At 38.5% G+C, this 26,684-nt stretch overlaps 1 protein-coding gene across 3 annotated transcripts in view; it reads left to right on the top strand.

Annotated features, from left to right (window-relative positions):
* The window catches only part of CDK19 (cyclin dependent kinase 19), a 185,160-nt gene that overhangs the window by 33,766 nt on the left and 124,710 nt on the right, over window positions 1–26,684 (top strand). The window contains exon 1 of one of the 3 annotated variants that reach the window (XM_081251251.1): window positions 3,965–4,026. The exons of the other annotated variants lie outside the window; for them this stretch is intronic. The gene's annotated coding sequence lies outside the window, so the exon portion shown is untranslated. Of the gene's footprint in view, window positions 1–3,964; window positions 4,027–26,684 lie in introns of those variants that run through there. 3 annotated transcript variants of the gene reach the window in all.

The following is a 26,684-nucleotide window of genomic DNA, read 5'->3' as shown; positions in this document are numbered from 1 at the left end:
TTTTTTTTTGCGGTACGCGGGCCTCTCACTGTTGTGGCCTCTCCTGTTGCGGAGCACAGGCTCCAGATGCGCAGGCTCAGCGGCCATGGCTCACAGGCCCAGCTGCTCCGCGGCATGTGGGATCTTCCCGGACCAGGGCACGAACCCGTGTCCCTGCATCGGCAGGCGGACTCTCAACCACTGCGCCACCAGGGAAGCCCCCATCCTACTTTTTATCTCTATGAATTTGATGACTCTGGTACCTCATATAAGAAGAATCATCATTATTTGTCCTTATGGGACTTCTTTATTTTATCTAGCATAATGTCCTCAAGGTTAAGTCATGTTGTAGTATGTGCAGGCATTTTCTTCTTTTTCAAGACTGAATACTATTCTGTTGTATGTATATAGCACATTTTGTTTATCCATTCATCCATTGATGGAGACTTGGGTGGCTTCCACCTTTTGGCTGTTATGAATAAGGCTGCTGTGAACATGGGTGTACAGATATTTCTTTGAGAATCCCTGCTTTTAACTCTTTTGGCTATATACCCAGAAGTGGAATTGCTGAATAATGTAGTAATTCTATTATTAATCTTTTGAAGAACTGCCATAGTATTTTCTATAGCAACTGCACCATTTTACATTCTCACCATCAGTCCATGGGGTCCCAATTTTTCCACAGCCTTGCCAACGCTTGTTGTTTTTTTCCTTAAAAAAAATTTTTTTTGATAGTAGCCATCCTAATTGGTATGTGGTAGTATCCATTGTGTTGAATTTTTTTGAAGGTTTAAAAATGTTTTAGTGAGTTGTGTAATCATATGACAGCAAGTTTTAGTAAGTGGAAATGGAATTACTCAATTTTGCTACTCTAACATCAATATTATTTGAATGTTATTTGGATATATGTTCTTTAGTTTCTTTTAGGCCTTTTTTTGTTTTTAAATTTTTTCTTTTCATTTTGTATTGTAAGCATTTCTCATTTTTTAACATATTTTGTACAACAATCATTTGAATTTTAATTTTCCAAGGAAATGTCACAAATGCTGAAAAATATATATAACATGATTGAATACTTAAGAACAGTTTTTAATTGTTGAACTTTTTACCTATAGGTAAGTGCTTGGTTTGTGTGATTTTAATTCCATAGTCTGGGTGATATAGTGACTAAGAGTGTGGTCTAGAAGTAGACAGTCTGGGTTTGAAGCGCAGGTCTGCCACTTAAGGCTTTGTGCGTTTAGGCAAGTGTTTTTTTTTTTTTTCCTCCTTTTAAATTAATTAATTAATTATTTAGGCTGCACCGGGTCTTAGTTGCAGCATGCGGGATCTTTGTTGCGGCACACGGGATCTTTTATTCGTGGCATGTGAACTTAGTTGCGGCATGCAACTAGTTCCCTGACCAGGGATCGAACCCAGGCCCCCTGCTTTGGCAATGTGGAGTCTTACCCACTGGACCACCAGGGGAGTCCTTAGGCAAGTTTCTTAAGCTCCCTGTGTCTCAGTTTTTCATCTGTAAAGTGAGGATAATAACAGAACTTATCTCAGAGTTGTAAAGACCAAGTGAGCTAGTACTTGTAGAGCTTTAGAACTGTGCCTGGCACGTCATACATACTAGATAAGCCTTTGCTCCATTATTGTTTTATTAGGTGGGCTCTTACCTCTGGTTTTTAAAAATATATGCAATATGCAAGTAGTTACTGTGTCTCAGGTCCTTAGCTTAAAATGTCACAAGCACTGAGTTAGAGGAGGGTGTAGTCTGTAAGGTTGTTTTGGGAATTAAGATACACCCAAGGCAGAGAGTACTGGGCAAACTGCTAATTTAGTAACATGATACAACCATCTCTTGGAGACTGTGACCTGCTGGCTGCCATTTAGCCCTGTCAGCTACTCTAGGCTCTTTTGACCAGCTCAGCCTTTTGCTTTGCTTCTTCAGGTTTCCTCCCCAAATTTCTTGGCTTGGCACTCTATATTCCCTGTGTTTCTCAGTTAACTTTTATTAAATTGTTAATTTATGTCAAATGCACTGATTTAAATTTTTGTAAAATATAACATTCTGTGATTATTACTATTTTTAAAATAAGTTTATTTTTGGCTGGGTTGGGTCTTCATAGCTGAGCGCAGGCTTTCTCTAGTTGTGGTGAGCGGGGGCTACTCTTTGTTGTGGTGCATGGGTTTCTCATTGCGGTGGCTTCTCTTTGTTGCGGAGCATGGGCTCTAGGTGTGAGGGCTTCATTAGTTGTGGTGCGTGGGCTCAGTAGTTGTGGCTTGCAGGCTCTAGAGTGCAGGCTCCGTAGTTGTGGCGCACGGGCATGTGGGATCTTCCCAGACCAGGGCTTGAACCCGAGTCCTCTGCATTGGCAGGTGGATTCTTAACCACTGTGCCACCAGGGAAGTCCACATTTTGTGATTATTAATACCATATTTCATTTGATAGTCAGTGTAAATCTGAGAGATGGTGAAGTCCTCATTGAACAACTCTTGTTATACGAGAGATTAAGTGACCTGCCTGATGTTACAAAGCAATTGAGTACTTTAGCTGGAACTTGAATTCAAGCCACCTGACTTCAAGGCAATGTTTCTTTCTTGATATATCATCATGTTTTTTTTTCCTTTTTTTTTTGCGGTACACGGGCCTCTCACTGCTGCGGCCTCTCCCGCTGCAGAGCACAGGCTCCGGACGTGCAGCCTCAGCGGCCATGGCTCATGGGCCCAGCCGCTCCGCGGCATGTGGGATCTTCCCGGACTGGGGCACGAACCCGTGTCCCCTGCATCGGCAGGTGGACTCTCAACCACTGCGCCACCAGGGAAGCCCGACATATCATCATGTTTTAAGACAGTGCTTCGTTCTTTCTTTCCTAATTGTTTGATGGTATTTTTAAGGATTTCTCGATATTACATAAAGATAACATGCCTTCCTCTTTTAAATTTAATAGCTAGTAAAATTTATCTGACTCCTTTTCTCATATACTAGCTGCATTTTCTAGTCTTTAAGCCCAACATCAGCAAAGAATTAAATGAAATCTGAGATCTAAATGTTTTACCTGATTAAATTCTTTTTTTTGCTATATAGTGTAATTTATTTGTATCTCATTCTTTTTTTTTAAACATTTTTATTGGAGTATAATTGCTTTACAATGGTGTGTTAGTTTCTGCTTTATAACAAAGTGAATCAGCTATACACCTGATTAAATTCTTAATTTTTTTTTTTTTCGCTGCACTGTGGGGCATGCGGGATCTTAGTTCCCTGACCAGGGATTGAACGCTTGCCCCACTGCATTGCGAGTGCAGAGTTTTAACCACTGGACTGCCAGGGAAGTCCCTAAATTCTTAATTTTTTTACACGAATGTTTTCTGAAAAGCATTTCATGTTTCATGCTTATATTTATTTTATGTGATTCAAACAAGGTAGATTTCCCCTATACTGCTTAGCATATGTAATATCTGGCTCATTTCAACATTGCTGTCAGACTTAAATTAAATCTTGGCATTAGAATATCTTTACAGTTCTACTTTTCCCTTTCCCCTATGCATGTCTGTTTCTAATTGTTTTTCTCCTATATTCCCAGCAGTCTCCGGTCCTAAGAAAGAATGTACCTTGAGCTGTAGAGTCTATCACACTTCATTATGTGAAGTATATTTTTCTACTTAATTTCTTATATATTCCTTATATATGTATTGGCTCTCTCACATGATTTTAAAAATTTAATTGTTATTAGCATTTTTGATAGTGTAAATCACCTATATTGGTGAGAATATAAATTAGTTAAGGCTCAACTTTTGTTTTTTTCATGTAATTAGCTGCATAATGTATAATGAACTCTGAATGATATCAGTATATTGTTGATTTACTTATTGTCAAATCCAAAATCTGATATCCTTGGCAGATATGTAGACTTGTGATAGGCGTTTGGCATTTTATGTTTTGGGCAGTGTAACTTTAAATCTACATAAACTTCTCTGCCTTTTGCCTCTGCTGTGTTCATAGATTCCAGGAGGGCTTCGTGTATGGACCTCAAGCGTTGGAGGTAGCAGACTTTTCAGCAGAAGGTAAAGCAGAGTGTTGCCTTCTGGTGTCATTGTGTGTGTGTGCTGGGGTGGGTATGTGACAGGTGAGAGGTTTTCACAAATGTTATCACAAAATAATTTATAATGGTGCATTTCACAAAACGTAAAGCCAAGCTAATACTTGAATAATTTTATTCAGTATTACTAAAATCCATAAAAAATAGAAAACTTTTTAAATAGAACTAAGGACTAAATTTCAGTTTTTCTGCTGTTAACTAAACAGTAAGAGTAAAAGGAAAAGAGCATTAGTATAATGTATAGTATATGCTATCTAACTTGCTCAGACCTAATTTCACTATGATTTCTTCCTCGGAAGTTTTCCAAGTCATTATTCATGTTGTATTCTTCCTTGCTGCCCCTTTTACTGAAAGATTGCTTCACAATAAATAGGCAGCCTAGTCCATGACTCATGACTGGAGGACAGATCCATGTGCCAAAAATCTGTTTCCAATATGCTAATTACCTCTCTCTTCAGAACTTGTTAATATGCTCTTCTCTCAAGTTAGTTCTTGTTTCAGTAGAGAAACAAACAGATCCCACACATTTGTAAAATGTTTTTATAGAGACTTTCTTAATGAGTTATTTTTCAGAAAATAATATGACATAACTTTCCTGGGTAATACTTCTTTGATTTTTTTAAAAAATACAAATATTTTGCCATTTAGGTGCCAGATATCACAGATATTACTTTCTTTGAATTTATGAAACCATTTATGAACTTTCTTCAGATGATACTTGAGTAAGGTGTTTTTTTTTTTTTAAGACTTATAGCAGCTAACAGTGTTGTATTCTTAAAGTTAATAACGTGGCTAGTTTTCAGATAGATTCTGAATGGGAATTAGAGGAATGGTTTTCTTATGTCTTCTGGAAATTATATTTGTATTGATATCAAGTGGCTGCATATTACACTGTATATTAAGGATATGCACCTTATGTGAAGTTAGGGGAGTATATATTTATTGTTTCTACTCTGTGCCCTACACAGGATTACTCCATTTTACAATCAACCCAGTTTCACTATTTCTTTCGCTTTCCTTCTATTCAGAGAAGCTGCTCTTCTTAACTAGAGGAGTTTCAGGCTTTTCATTGAGTTAGCTGCAATTTTACCTCCTACGCCCTTTCTCCTTTCTCCCCCTTTTTTTTTTTAATTTTTTGGCCATGCTACGCGGCATGTGGGATCTTAGTTCCCCAAGCAGTGATCGAACCTGTGCCCCCCCCTGCATTGGAAGCATGGAGTCTTAACCACTGGACCGCCAGGGAAGTCCCTTTTTTGGTCTTTTCACTTTTTTTGCGATAGGCGGGCCTCTCAGTGTTGTGGCCTCTCCCGTTGCGGAGCACAGGCTCCGGATGCGCAGGCTCAGCGGCCATGGCTCACGGGCCCAGCCTCTCCGCGGCATGTGGGACCCTCCCTGACCGGGGCACAACCCCGTGTCCCCTGCATCGGCAGGCAGACTCCCAACCACTGCGCCACCAGGGAAGCCCGGAGGATATTTTCTATTTACCAACAATAGATTGGAAGTAATTTCTTTCTTTCTTTAATTAATTAATTTATTTTGGCTGCGTTGGGTCTTTGTTGCTGCGTGCGGGCTTTCTCTAGATGTGGCGAGTGGGGCCTACTCTTCGTTGAGGTGTGCAGGCTTCTCATTGTGGTGGCTTCTCGTTGCAGAGCACAGGCTCTAGGTGCGCGGGCTTCAGTAGTTGTGGCTCTCGGGGTTAGTTGCTCCACGGCATGTGGGATCTTCCCGGACCAGGGCTTGAACCCATGTCCCCTGCATTGGCAGGCGGATTCGTAACCACTGCGCCACCAGGGAAGTCCCTAGAGCAGCTTTAGGTTTACAGAAAAATTGAGAGGAAAGTACAGAGAGTTCCTATATACCCTTTTACTGCCTCAGCCCTATCCTCCCCACCCCCATCTCCCTATGATTAACATCTTGCTTTAGTGGTATGTTTGCTACAATTGATGAGCCGTTATTATTCATTGTTATTAACTAAATCCGTAGTTTACCTTAAGGGTCACTTTTTGTGTTGTATATTCTGTGGGTTTGACAAAATGCATAATCACATGTATCCACCATTACAGTATCATACAGAATAATTTTACTGCTCTAAACATACCCCCTGTTGCAGGAGAATGGGGCACAAGAGGTTGGTCATGTCACAGGTCTTGGGCGAGTTCCTGGGACGGGCAACCAAGTGAGGGTTCTTGGCTTCGCGCAGGGCAAAATTCAAGAGCAAGCCATAGTAAAGTGAAAGCAAGTTTATTTAGAGAGTTACACATTCCATAGGCACAATGCAGATGTCTCCAAAGGCAAGAGTGGCCCTGTGCTGTGGGGTGGTTAGTTTTTATGGGCTGGGTAATTTCATAGGCTAAAAAGGGGGAAGAATATTCTAACTATCATGGAGAAGGGGTGGGGATTTCTAGGAATTGGTCCACTGCCCACTTTTTGGCCTTTTAAGGTCAGCCTTGGAACTGTCATGGCACCTGTGGGTGTATTACAATGAGCGTATAATGAGGCTCAAGATCTACTGGAAGTAGATTCTTCCTCCATCTTGGGCCTAGTTGGTTCTAACCAGTATTTGTCATATTCTCAACAGCTGTGTCATTCTTTTAATGGTTCTGCCCTGCTCCCTTCCCTCCTGTCTCTCACATGTGCTCCATCCATTTATCCCTGCCTCACTTCCTTTGAGCCCCTGGCAAGCACAGATCTTTTTTTGTCTATAGAGTTTTCCCTTTCCAGAATGTCATAGTTGTAATCATACAGTATGTAACCTTTTCAGTTTAGCTTTTTTCACTTAGTAATAAGCATTAAGCTTCCTCCATGCCTTTTCATGGCTTGATAGTTCATTTCTTTTTAGTGTTGAATTACATCACACCATCTGGATATACCACAGTTAATCTATTCATTCACCTACTGAAAGATATCTTGGCTGCCTCTAAGTTTTGGCAGTTATGAATAAAGTTGCTATGAACATTTGTGTGCAGATTTTTGTGGGGACTGAAGATTTCAGTTCATTTTGGTAAATATCAAGGAGTGCAATTGCTGGATTGTATGATGAGTATGTTTAGTTTTGTAAGAAACTGCCCAACTGTCTTCCAATGTGATTACACCATATCAACTTGAGTGTCAGTTTGTCAGTGTCCACAAAATAACTGGCTGGGATTTTGACTGGGATTATGTTGAATCTAGATCAAATTGAGAAGAATTTACATCTTGACAATATTAGGTTTTCTTTGTCATGTACATGGAATATCTCTCCCTTTATTTAGATATTTTTTGATTCTTCAGTTTTATAGTTTTCCTTGTATAGATCTTATACATGTTTTGTTAGGTTTATACCTAAGTAATTCATTTTTTGGGGTGCTATTGTAAATGTTATTGTGTATTTAATTTTCAATTCCAGCTTTTCATTGCTGGTATATAAGAAAGCAATTGCTTTTGTATATTAACCTTGTATCCTGCAACCTTGCTATCATTGTCTATTTGTTCCAGGAGTTCTTTTGTTCTTTGGGATTTTCTCCAGACAGTTATACAAATACAATTTTATTTCTTCCTTAATCTGTGTACTTTTTATTTCCTTTCCACATTTTATTGTATTGGCTAGGACTTCCAGTATGATTTTGAACAGGAGTAGAGAGAGCAGATATTCTTGCCTTGTTCCTGATCTTATTGGGGAAACCATCTAGTTTCTTTTCATGACCTACGATAATCTCAATAGATTATCCTAATTAGTGATATAAAAGATGTGAAGCATTGCTCATATCAGGTCATAAGAGGACTCTTCTCCCACCCTGCAGTCCCTTTCCCTCACCTAAACTTCTTTGAGAAAGATAGGATTAAATTGATGGTTATAAAGATATTTTAAATAATGGGATTCAGGCACTTTTTCACATAATACCTTATATTTAGTAACTGTGCACATTACTTAGTCCCTCTACTCTCTGATGAACTTCTGTAGGGCAAAGACTGTATCTCAACTATAACACTGTGCTAGGTATTTTACATATGTGATCTCATTTATCTTGAAAATTGTGTAATGTTAGTATTATTCTTCCTAATTAACAGGTGCAAAAACTGGTACTGTGAGGGTATAAGTAATTTCTTAGCTGTGTGACTTAGTATAAATATAATAGGTGTATAATTCCATCATCTAAGCTCTTTAAATCACATACTATGGAAAAGTTACCTTACGAAGTGGAATATGATGAATGTCATGTGTATAGTACAGAAGTGTGCTTGGTGAATGCAGAAGAGAGAGCTTTGACCTCAGGCTAGAGTAGAGTGTTCACAGAATTTCTGGAAAGGTCAACCTTGTCTGATGCAGAGAAGAATAAAGGAAAGAGAGATCAGGAAGATCAATCAGTGTGGAAAAGACCGAGGGCCAAACACAACAAGTATTTTGTGATTTGACAGTATAATATAAAAATATAAAAATTTCTACTGTTGTAGTAAAATGCAATAGAACAAACTGTGTCTATTATCTTAAGTAAGAATGCCTCCATTTTTCTCTTAATTTCAACTGGATTTGCTTATAGGTGTTGAGAACGAGAGAGTCCACCACAGAACCATTGTGTAAGTCCCACATCATCAATTACCAACAACTTCTTTGCCGAGTTAGAGCAATCAGTGCAGCAAGTGTGGAGGGGAGCAAAAGCCTGGGGCAAATTGGAAGATCAGAGGAACCCTAAAAAAAGGAGCTTCCGGGCTTCCCTGGTGGCGCAGTGGTTGGGAGTCCGCCTGCCGATGCAGGGGACACGGGTTCACGCCCTGGTCCGGGGGGATCCCACATGCCGCGGAGCGGCTGGGCCCGTGAGCCATGGCCGCTGGGCTTGTGCGTCCGGAGCCTGTGCTCCGCAGCGGGAGAGGCCACAGCAGTGAGAGGCCCGCGTAATGCAAAAAAAAAAAAAAAAAAAAAAAAAAGGAGCTTCCAAAAGTCAATTATATTTTATGTATCCCTTTCGCATATCTCAGTTGGTTAAGTACCCCACAACTAACCATTAATATGCTAAAAGCTGTGGAGTTGCAAAGCCCTAATAGAAGGAGTCCTTGCTTTCAGTGACGTTTGTGTTAGTTGGGAAGACCAGAGTAAAGTAACATAATTAGAAACCACTGAGCAGTGTTAAGCATCATGTAGTGTAGTATACACTGTTAATACTGTGGAGGTTCTTCTCCTTAAATGATGTTCTTCAGGGTTCTGTCCTCTCTGCTACTGTCATGAGTTTCATTTCTAAATTTTTTCACACTCTGTCTCTAGCCCACATCTTCCTTCTAAGCTCTAGGTTTATCCAAATGCCTTTTCGACATCTCCATTTAAACAAGACCACAGTCCTCTCAACTTCAATTTACAAAAACTTCCCGTCTGTTCTTTTTAGCTCAGTGAATGGCACCACTGTCACCCAGTTGTCCAAGTCAAAAAGTGAGAATCATTTTTGCTTTACTTTCTCTTGTTTCTTAACCACATGTTCTGTTGATACTGTTTCCTAGTTATCTTTCAGTTCCATCTACTTTTTATTTCTTCTGCCACCATTCTGATTTAGACTGTAGTCATCTCTTAAATTACTGCAAAGGCCTTTTAATGTTAGTCTCCTTGTTCCCTCTTCACCTCCAAACTATTCACAAAAACACAGACTGATTAAAATCCTTTTCTGCTTGGGATGAAGTCCAGTTTCCTTAATGTGGCTTACCTGTTCTGTTTGAACTGGCCCTGCCTTCTTTTCATTCAGCTTTAACTTGCTTTCCCCTATTCTAAACCAGCTTTACCAAACTTCAAATTCATCATTCTCTTTTGCCTCTGAGCCTTGCTATTCCCTTTTGCAGAAGGGGAATAAGAAGAAGTGAAGCTGTAGTGACCAAAAGCACAGACTCTGGAGCTAGGCTTCCTAGATCCTGGTGAATCTTGGACCTGCCCCTTAACTAGCTGTGTGATCTAGAGTGATCTAACCTCTCTGCTTTTAGTGTCCTCATCTGTACAATGGAGAGAGTATAGTATTTGCTTCCTAGCACATTGTGAGGATTAAAAGAGTTAATGTGGTTGAGGCTCAAAGAACGATACCTGCCTCATACTAAGTACTGTATAAATGTAGCTATTTTTATAACTCTTATTATAAATGTGTTGTGCTACTGGATAGCATAAATTTTTATGTTTTAAGGGTGATTTAATGCTAAAAGAAAAATGCTTTTTTCTCATAAATTATGACTTGATTAACTCATTATTATTGTTTTTTTAATAAATTTATTTATTTTATTTACTTTTGGCTTCATTGGGTCTTCATTGCTGCACGTGGGCTTTCTCTAGTTGCGGCGAGCAGAGGCTACTCTTTGTTGCGGTGTGCGAGCTTCTCATTGCAGTGGCTTCTCTTGTTGCGGAGCACGGGCTCTAGGCGCACGGGCTTCAGTAGTTGTGGCATACAGGCTCTAGAGTGCAGGTTCAGTAGTTGTGCCGCGGGCTATAGAGCGCAGGTTCACTAGTTGTGGTGCACGGGTTTAGTTGCTCCGCAGCATGTGGGATCTTCCCGGACCAGGGCTCAAACCTGTGTCCCCTGCATTGGCAGGCGGATTCTTAACCACTGTGCCACCAGGGAAGTCCCTATTATTGGTATTTATCTTTGTTCTTGTCTGGGCAACAGCTTTATTTTCCTAACTGCTTGTTTTTTTTTTTTTTTTTTTTTTTTTTTTTTTTTTTAAAATTTATTTATTTATTTATGGCTGTGTTGGCTCTTCGTTTCTGTGCGAGGGCTTTCTCTAGTTGCGGCAAGTGGGGGCCACTCCTCATCGCGGTGCACGGGCCTCTCACTATCGCGGCCTCTCGTTGCGGAGCACAGGCTCCAGACGCACAGGCTCAGTATTTGTGGCTCAGGGGGCTAGTTGCTCCGCGGCATGTGGGATCTTCCCAGACCAGGGCTCAAACCCCTGTCCCCTGCATTGGCAGGCAGATTCTCAACCACTGCGCCACCAGGGAAGCCCCTAACTGCTTGTTTTTTAACTTTTTAGTAACTAGAATTTGATCTTAGGTTGATACTCCTATGAAATGAATCATCTGACAACATTAGGTTTACCTGAATTTTTATGCAGACTAATCCAGGTTAACCTATATGGAAACTTCTTAAAAAATTAATTCTTTATAGCTAATAGCTTACTTTTTACTTCATGATATATGTCATGTTGATTAAAGTTTCAAGTAAAGTCATTTAAAGGAATTTGCTTTTTCAAGTGTATTTCAGTGATTGTGGATTATAATGGTTCAAATGGTTCGGATTCTAGCAAGGATACTTACTATATTAGGAAATAGACTATCTGAAAGGAAAAACTCTGTTTATCTCTCTATTCACAACTCCCCTTACACCCAACACTTCCCAAATTACTTCTGACACCAGAGATGTGCAGGTTTTTTCCCATACTGGCCAATTCTCTGACACCAGCTGGGTATTCTACAATTTAACTCAGTTTCGACCCCACAGGTTAAAGGCTCAGTCCCACAGGACTGTCCCTCACTTCAGATGCCAGTGGCAAGTGTTGGGTCCCCCAAGTTGCCCACGACCTCTTACTCAGCTACAAATTGAAGGTTCCCACGACCCCTTCCTCAGGTTCAGTCATTTACTAGAATGGCTCATAGAACTCAGGAGAACAGTTTACTTACTAGATTACTGGTTTATTATAAAGGATATATTAAAGGATACAAATGAACAGTCAGATGAAGAATATATAGGGCTAGGTCTATGTCCAGAAGGGTCCCAAGCACAAGAGCTTCTGTCCCTGTGGAGTTTTGGGGTGTACCACCATCCCAGCAAGTGGATGTGTTCTTGTTCACCAACCCAGAAGCTCTCTGAATTCTATACTTTAGGGATTTTTATGGAGGCTTCATTATGTAGGCATGATTGATTAAATCCTTGACCATTGGTGAATAATTAAATCCCCAGGGCCCCATTTGGGGTTGGGGTGGTGGTGGGCATGCTGAAAGTTCTGATTACTTGGTTTGTTCCCCTGGCAACCAGTCCCCATCCAGTGGCTCTCTAGGGACTTTGCAAAAATCACTTCGTTAACATAAACTCAGGTGTGGTTGAAAGGGGCTTGTTATGAATAACAAAAGAGCTTCTTTTATTTTTATCCTTCTGAAGCTATTCCAGGAATAAAAACCAAATATTATAAGAAAAGATGCTCATATGCTCTAATCACTTAGGAAATTACAAGGATTTTAGGAGTTGTGAGCCAGGAACCCCCAAGGAAGACCCCACAATATGTTTTCTTATTATATCACAGTATCACATTCTCTGTTATCATAGTACTTAAGATCAGCCAAGAAAAACATGTAATAGCTTAAACTTTATCAAAAGAAGATTCCTCAGTGGTCTAGGTTTGGCTGAACTTTCAGGAGTATGGTGAAAAACTAGTATATATTTAAATTTTAAGCGTTGATTTTGATATCTTGACTTGTGGATTTCTTTTCTGAGTATTTGTTTTTTCATTGATACTTATGATTTGAGATGATTTCATGAAGACTGAAATCTGAAAGTGTACCTAAAGGAGCAGGTTGATGATCTAGTTCTATCTGGTCCGATAGTGCTAGACTAGAGAATGACAAAATATTTATATTTTTCTTCTTCCCTCCTAGAAGGAGATCGTTGCTTTCTGGTGAACTTTTAAATATGAATACTTTTCCAATAAAAATATTGGTGTTTGATTATTACTGTCATTTGAATTTTATCCCCCAGGATATTTTATTTTTATCTTTAGAATATGTATCTTTAAAAGAAGGTTTTCCAGGGGCTTCCCTGGTAGCGCAGTGGTTAAGAATCCACCTGCCAATGCAGGGGACACGGGTTCGAGCCCTGGTCGGGGAAGATCCCGCATGCCACGGAGCAACTAAGCCCGTGCGCTACAACTCCTGAGCCCGCATGCCACAACTACTGAAGCCCGCGTACCTAGAGCCAATGCTCTGCAACAAGAGAAGCCACCACAATAAGAAGCCTGCACACCACAACGAAGAGTAGCCCCCGCTCTCTGCAACTAGAGAAAGCCCACGCACAGCAATGAACACTCAACATAGCCCCCCCCCAAAAAAAAATCTCAAAAATGAGTAAGATAGTCTCCTTCTTCTTTTGGGGATGGGGAAAAAAAGCATGAGTCAATTATAAGTAATTGTAATAGCAAAATAGAGTATGGTACAGTTCTTGACAGAACTTTGAACAAAGTGTTTGCTCTACTAATCATGTTCTTGCAAAGCATCAACAAATGTCAGATATGACAAGCTCTTTTCCATTCTTTCCAGTTTGACTTTGCTTCTGCATTTGATGCTTTTGCCCAGTTACCTTTAATACTGTTTTTTATTATTTTTCTTTTAACTCTCTAACTACTGTTTATTAGTTACTTCCCTCAATTTTTTTTATTAAGAAATGTTTTGTAAAAGCAGAAAAGTTCAAACTCTAGAACAATGAATACCCACATAACCTCCAGCTAGATTTAACTATTGTTATCGTTTCTGCATTTTTTTCCTCTCTCACTCTGTATGTATATAAATGTATTTTTTGTTCTTATGGAACCATTTGAAATTAAGTTGCCCCTGTCATGACATGCCAGCCCAAAATTCTTCTACATTTCCTAAGGATAAGGGTATTCTCCTGCATAACCATAATGCCACTATCCTACATTTAAGACAATAAAATAAAAATTAAAAAATAAAATTAGCTATGGTAAAATAATATTGTATAATATCTAGTCTATTGTCACAATTTCCCAAGTGTCCGACAAATAAACTTATAGCTGTTTTTATATAAACTACAATCTATAAGGTTTTCGTGCATAATATTTAGTTGTTACATGTCTTGAGTAGACTATCCCCCAACCCTACCTTTTTTATGAGTCTCTTCTTTTTATTTAGAAGTCAGACCAATTTTCTTGCAGCGTCTCACATCTAGATTTGCCTATTATCAAGGACCTTTAAATGTTTCTCCTGCAGCCTGTTGAAGGTAGTGGCATTCAGCAGAGAAGGGCTTCCGAACCCCTGTGGCATGGCTACTGTGAATAGGTTATGGGTCCTATTATTAATCCTCTAAGCTCTTCAGCCACTGGTGGAGTTTGGGGCAGTGGCAGCCCATGAGCACTGTCTGGTAAGCAATATAAATGTTAACATTAGGTAGGTGCCATGATGTGAAAGAGCCTAGGCTACCATCTTCAGCTCTTTTCTTCTGTGCTCTCTTTGTGATCACGTTTACTTCTGTGATTTTAACAGTTGCCTGTGTAGTGATGTTTTCTTTTCTAAATTGCACTTTATTTCCTTTTGTTCATCTTCTCCTGGCTATCCAGTAGTCACTTCAAAATCTACACATCCAAAATGAATTTATTCTTTACTTGCTAGCTGGCTCATTGTCAGTATTATTCTTTTCTTGGGCAGGGGTATTAGAAGGTGTGGTGTAAATAGCCTTGCTTTCACTGACTGGAAACCTCAGTCATCTTCAGCTGTTTCTCTGGCTGTCTGCTTAGCACTGTCTTATTTACATGTACACATATGTGCATACATTTATTCATCAAATACTTCTTTAATGCCTACAGTGCTTCTGTGTATATTTGACCACAGTAGATAAGTCTATATCTGGATGGCCTCTTGAATGCATTCCCTCCATTCTTACTCTATTTACTCTAATTTTGGCCTTCAGCAGTCCTTCCCAGAACTTTTACAATGGTCTCCCTACCTCTGGCTTTAAACCTTCTGATTCATCCTGCATACTATCTGCTTATTGAGAATACTTGTTTGATCATATATTTCTCTTGCTTGAAAACCTCTGATAGCTTCCCATTATACAGGAAAAATGCCAGCTTTTTTAGCATACCGTACGAGACTATGGTAATTCCATCTTCTTTACTCTTTTTATGTATTACTTCATCTCTGTGTTCTAGCTATACTTGTCTTCTGCTAATTTCTTGAATATAGCATGGATTTTAATCTTCAAACTTTGTTCATACATTTCTGGTGTCCATAAGGCTCTGACCCCTCTTCTTTGCTTAATGAAATCCTGCTTATCTTTTAAGATACACTTGGCATGTTCCCTTTGAAGATTATTTACCTAATAGCCCTCTCTATCTACTGCCTGCACCAGAACCAAACCCTTCTTAATGTTCTTTATCTGATGTACTTTGCGCATTTGTCTGTTATAGTGCTTGTGTTTTTTGTTTTTGGCCGTGCTACATGGCATGCAGGACTTGAGTTCCCCAACCAGGGATCGAACCTGTGCCCCCTGCAGTGGAAACTTGGAGTCTTAACCACTGGACCGCCAGGGAAGTCCCTTATAGTGCTTATCAGATTGTATCCCTTGCTTGTGTGTCTCTCAGTGTAAAGGTTCACAAGGGAAAGGATCATCTTTTTCTTCCTATTGTTCTTAGAGCACAAGGCCTGGCACATAGCACATGCTTAGTAAAATATTTCTGAAAGGAATGTCTGGCGTTACTTGTTATATTACCTTCTGTAGCAAGTAAGTCTAACTTGAGATCATGAATTCTCAAAGGAAGATAATAGTTTATATAAAATAATTGTTTTACACTAAATATTTGCTAATGATTACTTTCTGTGTAATACAGTCCTTGATTATATATGTTTTAAACTTAACACTTTTGATGCCTGAATTCTTTTTTTTTTTTTTTTTTCTTTGCGGGACGCGGGCCTCTCACTGTTGTGGCCTCTCCCGCTGCGGAGCACAGGCTCCGGACGTGCAGGCCCAGTGGCCATGGCCCATGGGCCCAGCTGCCCCACGGCATGCGGGATCCTCCTGGACCGGGGCACGAACCCGTGTCCCCTGCATCGGCAGGCGGACTCCCAACCACTGCACCACCAGGGAAGCCCCGATACCTGAATTCTTAAAGCATTACTGCAGATATGTTTGTTTTAATTAAAATCACTTCTGAGCAATAAGAATTTGCCATAATAGGAGTTTCTGGAATTTTATTATTTTAGAGCTTTTAAAACAGTAAATGTTTATCTGAATTAGAATTCTGAATAAAAGAAATAGTATAAAATGAAGATAGTTTTTTAGAGAAAGAGAGATATATTAATTAATAAATTAGTTTTTAAGAAAAGAGACTAAATAAAAGCAGTCTTTCTAAAGAATGAAGGCAAAAATATAAACTGTCAGATTTCCATGTTGCAAGGGAATACTGAATGTGAATAAGGGAGACTATTACTGTACTTTGGTGATACTTAGAGAACGAGTAGATGAAATATATGGTAGATGAAAGTATAAAGAAGGTGCTAGTGTTATTTGACATTATTCGTTAATAAGGGGAATACAAAATAACAGTACCCTCTGGTACAAGATTTTTAATATTTCAGAATTATTCTTAAAGGACTATTGTCATTTAAATGAAAAAATCCTGATAATTAAAAATGCTATGGTATTGAATTGTTATGGCAAATGAAATGGTATGATGTCTGGGTTTTGTTTCAAAATAATCAAGAAAAATGGAGGGAGTAGAAATAAGATTGGCCACGTATTGATAATTGTTGAAGCTGTGTGAGAGTTACATAGAGTATCACTGTCATTTATTTTGATTTTTTGTTCATTTTTGGAAAATTTCATGATAAGTTAAAAAACATTATGGTATTGTATAATAAAGGAAAGAGTACCCAAATAAGGAATCATTGCTGCTAGGCTGAGTGAATATAGAGTTCATGATATTGAATAATTCAGAATTACCAATGTAAAACTAAATGATATTTTTGGTTTTTGTTTTTCAAAATTTTTATTCCATATTGTTTTATTCTTTTTTTCCTTCTTTTTGAATTTTGGAATTTAATTTATTTTTTTATACAGCAGGTTCTTATTATCCATTTTATACATATTAGTGTATATATGTCAATCCCAATCTCCCAATTCATCACATCCCCCGCCGCATTCCCCCCTTGGTGTCCATACGTTTGTTCTTTACATATGTATCTCAACTTCTGCCCTGCAGACTGGTTCATCTGTACCATTTTTCTAGGTTCCACATATATGTGTTAATATACAATATTTGTTTTTCTCTTTCTGACTTACTTCACTGTGTATTACAGTCTCTAGATTCATCCATGTCTCTACAAATGACCCAATTTCATTCCTTTTTATGGCTGAGTAATATTCCACTGTATATATGTACCACATCTTCTTTATCCATTCATCTGTTGATGGGCATTTAGGTTGCTTCCATGACCTGGCTATTGTAAATAGTGCTGCAGTGAACACTGGGGTGCATGTGTCTTTTTGAATTATGGTTTTCTCTGGGTATATGCCCAGTAGTGGGACTGCTGGGTCATATGGTAATTCTATTTTTAGTTTTTTAAGTAACCTCTATACTGTTCTCCATAGTGGCTGTATCAATTTACATTCCCACCAACAGTGCAAGAGGGTTCCCTTTTCTCCACACCCTCTCCAGCATTTGTTGTTTGTAGATTTTCTGGTGATGCCCATTCTAACTGGTGTGAGGTGACACCTCATTGTAGTTTTAATTTGCATTTCTCTAATGATTAATGATGTTGAGCAGCCTTTCACGTGCTTCTTGGGCATCTGTATGTCTTCTTTGGAGAAATGTCTATTTAGGTCTTCTGCCCAGTTTTTGATTAAGTTGTTTGTTATTTTAATATTGAGCTGCATGAGCTGTTTATATATTTTGGAGATTAATCCTTTGTCTGTTGATTCGTTTGCAAATATTTTCTCCCATTCTGAGGGTTGTCTTTTTGTCTTGTTTGTAGCTTCCTTTGTTTTGCAAAACCTTTGAAGTTTCATTAGGTCCCATTTGTTTATTTTTGTTTTAATTTCCATTACTGTAGGAGGCGGATCAAAAAAGATCTTGTTGTGATTTATGTCAAAGAGTGTTCTTCCTGTGTTTTCCTCTAAGAGCTTTATAGTGTCCAGTCTTACATTTAGGTCTCGAATCCATTTTGAGTTTATTTTTGTTTATGGTGTTAGGGAGTGTTCTAATTTCATTCTTTTATATGTAGCTGTCCAGTTTCCCCAGCACCACTTTTCTCCATTGTCTTTTCTCCATTGTATATCCTTGCCTCCTTTGTCATAGATGAGTTGACCATAGGTGCATGGGTTTATCTCTGGAATTTCTATCCTGTTCCATTGATCTATGTTTCTGTTTTTGTGCCAGTACCATATTGTCTTGATTACTGTAGCGTTGTAGTATAGTCTGAAGTCAGGGAGTCTGATTCCTCCAGCTCTGTTTTTTTCCCTCAAGACTGCTTTGGCTATTCAGGGGCTTTTGTGTCTCCATACAAAGTTTAAGATTTTTGTTCTAGTTCTGTAAGAAATGCCATTGGTAGTTTGATAGGGATTGCATTGTATCTGTAGATTGCTTTGGGTAGTACAGTCATTTTCACAATATTGATTCTTCCAATCCAAGAACATGGTATATCTCTCCATCTGTTGGTATCATCTTTAATTTCTTTCATCAGTGTCTTATAGTTTTCTGCATACAGGTCTTTTGTCTCCCTAGGTAGGTTTATTCCTAGGTATTTTATTCTTTTTGTTGCAATGGTAAATGGGAGTGTTTCCTTAATTTCTCTTTCAGATTTTTCCTCATTAGTGTTTAGGAATGCAAGAGATTTCTGTGCATTAATTTTGTATCCTGCAACTTTACCAAATTCATTGATTAGCTCTAGTAGTTTTCTCGTGGCATCTTTAGGATTCTCTATGTGTAATATCATGTCATCTGCAAACAGTGACAGTTTTACTTCTTTTCCAATTTGTATTCCTTTTATTTCTTTTTCTTCTCTGATTGCCGTGACTAAGACTTCCAAAACTATGTTGAACAATAGTGGTGAGAGTGGACATCCTTGTCTTGTTCCTGATCTTAGAGGAAGTGCTTTCAGTTTTTCACCATTGAGAATAATGTTTGCTGTGGGTTTATCATATATGGTCTTTATTATGTTGGGGTAGGTTCCCTCTATGGCCGCTTTCTGGAGATCTTTTGTCATAAATGGGTGTTGAATTTTGTCAGAAGCTTTTTCTGCATCTATTGAGATTATCATATGGTTTTTATTCTTCAATTTGTTAATACGGTGTCTCATGTTCATTGATTTGCGTATATTGCAGAATCCTTGCATCCTTGGGATAAATCCCACTTGATCATGGTGTATGATCCTTTTAATGTGTTGTTGGACTCTGTTTGCTAGCATTTTGTTGAGGATTTTTGCATCTATATTCATCAGTGATATTGGTCTGTAATTTTCTTTTTTTTGTAGTATCTTTGTCTTTTGGTATCAGGATGATGGTGGCCTCATAGAACGTGTTTGGGAGTGTTCCTTCCTCTGCAATTCTTTGGAAGAGTTTGAGAAGGATGGGTGTTAGCTCTTCTCTAAATGTTTGATAGAATTCACCTGTGAAGCCGCCTGGTCCAGGACTTTTGTTTGTTGGAAGGTTTTGAATCACAGTTTCAATTTCAGTGCTTGTGATTGGTCTTTTCATATTCTCTATTTCTTCCTGGTTCGGTCTTGGAAGGTTATACCTTTCTAAGAATTTGTCCATTCCTTCCAGGTTGTCCATTTTATTGGCATAGAGTTGCTTGTAGTAGTCTCTTATGATGCTTTGTATTTCTGCCGTGTCTGTTGTAGCTTCTTCTTTTTCATTTCTGATTTTATTGATTTGAGTTCTCTCCCTCATTTTCTTGATGAGTCTGGCTAATGGTTTATCAATTTTGTTTATCTTCTCAAAGAACCAGCTTTTAGTTTTATTGATCTTTGCTATTGTTTTCTTTGTTTCGATTTCATTTATTTCTGCTCTCATCTTTATGATTTCTTTCCTTCTGCTAACTTTGGGTTTGTTTGTTCTGCTTTCTCTAGTTCCTTTAGGTGTAAGATTAGTTCGTTTATTTGAGATGTTTCTTGTTTCTTGAAGTAGGCTTGTATTGCTATAAACTTCCCTCTTAGAACTGCTTTTGCTGCATCCCATAGGTTTTGGGTCATTGTGTTTTCATTGTCATTTGTCTCTAGGTTTTTTTTTTTTTTTTTTTTTTTGCGGTATGCGGCCCTCTCACTGTTGTGACCTCTCCCGTTGTGGAGCCCAGGCTCCGGACGCACAGGCTTAGCGGCCATGGCTCACGGGCCCAGCCGCTTCGTGGCATGTGGGATCTTCCCGGACCAGGGCACGAACCCGTGTACCCTGCCTCAGCAGGCAGACTGTCAACCACTGCGCCACCAGGGAAGCCCTCTAGGTATTTTTTGATATCATCTTTGATTTCTTCAGTGATCTCTTGGTTATTTAGTAACATATTGTTTAGCCTCCATGTGTTTGTGTTTTTTACGTTTTCTTCCCTGTAATTCATTTCTAATCTCATAGTGTTGTGGTCAGAAAAGATGCTTGATATGATTTCAATTTTCTTAAATTTACTGAGGCTTGATTTGTGACCCAAGATGCGATCTATCCTGGAGAATGTTCTGTGCGCACTTGAGAAGAAAGTGTAATCTGCTGTTTTTGGATAGTATGTCCTATAAAGATCAATTAAATCTATCTGGTCTATTGTGTCACTTAAAGCTTCTGTTTCCTTATTTATTTTCATTTTGGATGATCTGTCCATTGGTGTAAGTGAGGTGTTAAAGTCCCCCACTATTATTGTTTTGCTGTCGATTTCCTCTTTTATAGCTGTTAGCAGTTGCCTTATGTATTGAGGTGCTCCTATGTTGGGTGCATATATATTTAAAATTGTTATATCTTTTTCTTGGATTGATCCCTTGATCATTATATAGTGTCCTTCCTTGTCTCTTGTAACATTCTTTATTTTAAAGTCTGTTTTATCTGATATGCATATTTCTACTCCAGCTTTCTTTTGATTTCCATTTGCATGGAATATCTTTTTCCATCCCCTCACTTTCAGTCTGTATGTGTCCTTAAGTCTGAAGTGGGTCTCTTGTAGACAGCATGTATATGGGTCTTGTTTTTGTATCCATTCAGCAAGCCTGTGTCTTTTGGTTGGAGCATTTAATCCATTGACGTTTAACGTAATTATCAATATGTATGTTCCTATGACCATTTTCTTAATTGTCTTGGGTTTGTTTTTGTAGGTTCTTTTCTTCTCTTGTGTTTCCCACTTAGAGAAGTTCCTTTAGCATTTGTTGTAGAGCTGATTTGGTGGTGCTGAATTCTCTTAGCTTGTGCTTGTCTGTGAAGCTTTTGATTTGTCCATCGAATCTGAATGAGATCCTTGCCGGGTAGAGTAATCTTGGTTTTAGGTTCTCCCCTTTCATCACTTTAAATATGTCATGCCACTCTATTCTGGCTTGTAGAGTTTCTGCTGAGAAATCAGCTGTTAACCTTATGGGAGTTCCCTTGTACGTTATTTGTCATTTTTGCCTTCCTGCTTTCAATAATTTTTCTTTGTCTTTAATTTTTGCCAGTTTGATTACTATGTGTCTTGACGTGTTTCTCCTTGGGTTTATCCTGAATGGGACTCGCTGCACTTCCTGGACTTGGGTGGCTATTTCCTTTCCCATGTTAGGGTAGTTTTCAACTATAGTCTCTACAGATATTTTCTTGGGTCCTTTCTCTCTCTCTTCTCCTTCTGGGACCCCTATAATATGAATGTTGTTGTGTTTAATGTTGTCCCAGAGGTCTCTTAGGCTGTCTTCATTTCTTTTCATTCTTTTTTCTTTATTCTGCTTCCACAGCAGTGAATCCCACCATTCTGTCTTTCAGGTCACTTATCCGTTCTTCTGCATCAGTTATTTTGCTATTGATTCCTTCTAGTGTAGTTTTCATTTCAGTTATTGTATTGTTCATCTCTGTTTGTTTGTTCTTTAATTCTTCTAGGTCTTTGTTAAACATTTCTTGCATCTTCTCGATCTTTGCCTCCATTCTGTTTCCGAGGTCCTGGATCATCTTCACTATCATTATTCTGAATTCTTTTTCTGGAAGGTTGCCTATCTCCACTTCATTTAGTTGTTTCTCTGGGGTTTTATCTTGTTTCTTCATCTGGTACATAGCCCTCTGCATTTTCATCTTGTCTATGTTTCTGTGAATGTGGTTTTTGTTCCACAGGCTGCAGTATTGGGTTCTTCTTGCTTCTGCCGTCTGCTGTCTGGTCGGAAAATTTCTTTTCTTTTGTTATGAAGAACATTTGTGGAAAAATTGTTGAAATTTTAAAAAGATCTTCTGACCCAGGCTATTTTTATCTTTTTACCTGTATCAGAATACCTGTTATGATTTTAAGAGTACTCTTATTAGAGTATCTGATTTCAGTTGCTCTGTTCACTGGAGAAGCTGAAGATACCTGTGCTTCATTTTCAATTATGAGCTTTTTCTCCCCTGAAAAACTGCTAGTATTGGAGGGTCTCCTGCAGAGGCAGGAGGCGGGGGGGTGGGGTGGCTGTGGCTTACTGTGAGGACAAGAACACTGGCAGCAGAAGTTCCTGGAAGTAATCCTTGGCGTGAGCCTTCCCAGAGTCCACCATTAGCCCCATTAGCCCCACCCCACCCCTATAATGTTTTATTCTTATTTTCTATGTGATATGGAAGCCTCTTAATCTGCTAAGCCAAATCATCATGTATTAAGCAAAAGTGATATAACATTGATTTATGGCAGCATTCTTCTTGAAGAAAACAATTATTGACAAACCCACAGCTAACATTATACTCAGTGGTGAAAAGCTGAAAGCATTCCCCCTAAGGTCAGGAATAAGACAAGGATGCCCACTCTCACCATGTTTATTCAACATAGTTTTGGAAGTCCTAACCACAGCAATCTGAAAAGAAAAAGAAATAAAAGAAATCCAAGTTGGAAAGGAAGAAGTAAAACTGTCACTGTTTGCAGATGACATGATACTAGACATAGAAAATCCTAAAGATGCCACCAGAAAACTACCTGAGCTCATCAATGTATTCAGTCATGTTGCTGGATACAAAATTAATACACAGAAATCTGTTTCATTTCTATACACTAACAACAACATATCAGAAAGAGAAATTAAGGACACAATCCCATTTACTGTCACATCAAAAAGAATAAAATACCTAGGAATGAACCTACCTAAGGAGGCAAAAGACCTGTACTCAGAAAACTGTAAGACACTGATGAAAGAAACTGAAGATGACACAAACAGATGGAGAGATATACCATGTTCTTAGATTAGAAGAATCAGCATTGTGAAAATGACCATATTACCCAAAGCAAGCTACAGATTCAATGCAATCCCTTTCAAATTACCAGTGACATTTTTCACAGAACTGGAACAAAAAATTTTTTAATTTGTGTGGAAACACAGAAGACCCCAAATAGCAAAAACAATCTTAAGAAGAAAGAACGGAGCTGGAGGAATCACGTTCTCTGACTTCGGACTGTACTACAAAGCTGCAGTAATCAAAACAGGATGGTACTGGCACAAAAGCAGACACACAGATCAATGGAACGGGATAGAAAGAACAGAAATAAACCTACGCACTTGTGGTCAATTAATATATGACAAAGGAGGCCAGAACATACAATGGAGAAAAGACAGTCTCTTCAGTAAGTGGTGCTGGGAAAACTGGACAGCTACATGTAAAAGAATAAAATTAGAACATTCTCTAATACCATATACCAAAATAAACTCAAAATGGATTAAAGACTTAAATGTAAGACTGGACACTATAAAACTCCTAGAGGAAAACAAAGGCAGAGCACTCTTTGATGTAAATCACAGCAATGTTTTTTTAGATCCATCTCTTAGAGTAATGGAAAACAAACTCAAAAATAAACAAATGGGACCTAGTTAAACTTAAAAGCATTTGCAAAGCAAAAGAAACCATAAACAACATGAAAAGACAGCCTTCGGACTGAGAGAAAATATTTGCAAACAGTGATACTGAGAAGGGATTTATTTCCAAAATATACAAATAGCTCATGCAACTTAATATTAAAAAAATACAAGCAACCCAATAAAAAAATGGTCAGAAGACCTAAATTGACATTTCTTCAAAGAAGACATACAGATGGCCAACAGGCACATGAAAATATGCTCAGTATCGCTAATTATTAGAGAAATGCCAGTTGAAAGTATAATGAGGTATCATCTCACACCAGCCTGAATGGCTGTCATTAAAAAGTCTACAGGAATTCCCTGGCAGTCCAGTGGTTAGGACTCCATGCTTCCACTCACTGCAGGGGGCATGGGTTCGATCCCTGATCGGGGAGCTAAGATCCTATATGCTGTGCGGTGTAGCCAAAAAAAAATAAAAAGTCTACAAATAACAAATGCTGGAGAGGGTGTGGAGAAAAAAGAAACCTCATACACTCTTGGTGTGGGAATGTAAATTGGTGCAGCCACTATGGAGAACAGTATGGAGGTTCCTTGAAAAACTAAAAATAGAGTTGGCAAATGATCCTGCAGTCCCACTCTTGGGCATATATCTGGAGAAAACTCTAATTTGAAAAGATATATGTACCCCAATATTCATAGCACTATTTACAGTAGCCAAGACATGGAAGCAACCTAAATGTCCATCAACAGGTGAATGGATAAAGAAGGTGTGGTATATATACACAGTGGAATATTACTCAGCCATAAAAAAGAATGAAATAATGCCATTTGCAACAAAATGAATACTTAGAGATTATCATACTAAGTGAAGTATGTCAGAGAAAGACAAATACCATATGATTACAAAACAGAGATAGACTCACAGACATAAAGGGGGGATGGATAAGTTAGGGATTTCGGAGTAACATACACACTACTATATATAAAATAGATAAAGAACAAGGACCTACTGTTATAGCACAGGGAACTATATTCAGTATCTTGTAATAACCTATAAGGGAAAGGAATCTGAAAAAGATTATATATGTGCATAACTGAATCTCTTTGCTGTACACCTGACACATTGTAAATCAGCTGTACTTCAATTTTAAAAAACGGCAAAAAAAAAAAGTTGGCAAGACTCAGGTGTCATATTGTTTGAATAAAGTCTTATTGGTAACACCTGGTTGTAAAATCTGTAGATGGTCATACTGTGCCGTCTTGAGTACTATATTTCTGATGATTCCTTTAACTTGAATTCTAGCCTTAAGGTTTGGAAAAGAAAACTTAAAGGACGAATTCATAGAATTGTTTGTCTTCTTAAGGGATGTGAGAGAGAAGTGTTCAGAAATTGTTCTGTCTTCTTTTCTTCTCTCTTGTTCTCCTTTCCTCCTTCCCATGTTGTCTCAACTTCTTTCCTGGGCACCAAAAACATGATTTATCTACGTGCTACTTCCTCCAATCCAACATCATGTCTGTAAGCTCAAGTCCTTTAAATCTGAAACTCTATGGCAGGCCCTCAGTAAACATCTTTTTTTTTTTTAATCAAGGTGTAATTGACATATTATATTAGTTTCAGGTATAAAAAATTGTAATGATTCAATATTTGTATGTATTGTGAAATAATCACCACAATAAGCCTGGTAACATCTTCAGGGCATCTTCTTTTTGAACTTCTCAGATATTTTTGGTTAGAGTTTCTTTCTATCTGAAGCAATCATTTACAAGCTGAAGAACCTTCTGAGATGTGACCTGAGGTTTGTTCTCAATAGTATCATTCTCCCCATCCACCAAGCCAGAACCCCAGACTTATCTTTGATTCAGCCTTCTTGATTTTCATTATTTGTTCATTTGGTCCTGCCAGTTCCTCTTCAAAAATGACTGTCACAAGTATTTCTTCTTTTCTCCAGTCTTATTGTTAGTTACCATTCTGTTATGGAGAATGTTGCACTTGGAAGATTTCACCTGAGCTCTGCTTCTGGCTGATGGTCTAACTTCTTCATCTTCATGAGGAGGTTGTAACAGGATTGTTGCAAGCCCCTTTTGGAAGCTAACATTCTATTATACTAATCCAGGGTCTTTCCTTCTCACCCTTTCATTGCAGTAACTCCTAATTGTTTTTCACACCTCTAATCTCAGTGTTTCCTAATAAGACTAGTCTTCATATGTAACTTTCACTGCCTTTAGGATAAAATCTTACATTTCCTGGTCTCCATTTATGCATGTCATCATTTCTCTGCTTAATCGTTATCATTGGCACGATTAGGCAAAGTGGAAGCTTCACCCATCTTCATAGCCTTCCTTTCCTTCACCTACAGAATCAAAGTGGTTACTAAATTATATCCCTTCTGATGCAGGAATGTCTTTTTTTTTTTTTTTTTTTTTTTAGGAATGTCTTTTGAGTCCATATTTGTTCTCCTCTGCCTATTCTAATCTAGTCCTCATCTTCTCTTCTTTGGACGTTTGAGCAACCTCCCAGATGTTTGCTCTGCCGCCAGTTTGTAGTTACCAGATTAATCTCTCTGAGCAAAGATCTGTTATGTACCTTCTCTGTTCTTAAAACCTTTTGCTCCACACTGTTTACATATGAAGTACAAGTTTCTTTGCAGAACTCACTTGGTCCCTTCCCTTTACTTTTCTAACCTAACCTCATCTCTTGTACCTTGTCGTCATGCCCCCAGCTTCCAGCCATACTGAATACCAGCGGTTTCCTGTTTATTTTTCTCAAGCCCTACTTCTACCTGGAATTCTCTGACCCTCTCGTCCCTTTTCTGCCTGGGAAACTCCTCTCTCAAAGGCATCACTTTGTAGTTATCTTCCTTAAAGCTCTGAGAAGAAATACTAGTCTCATTCTCTCTGTGCCTGTTATTCATACGTCTTGGGTGCAGAGGGAGTCATATCAGAGTTAT

This window comes from Mesoplodon bidens (assembly GCF_964165515.1).
Source record: "Mesoplodon bidens genome assembly, chromosome: 12".
NCBI lineage: Eukaryota > Metazoa > Chordata > Mammalia > Artiodactyla > Ziphiidae > Mesoplodon > Mesoplodon bidens.
Note: the sequence above shows the minus strand (reverse complement) of the source record. Positions and strands in the feature narration are given on the sequence as shown.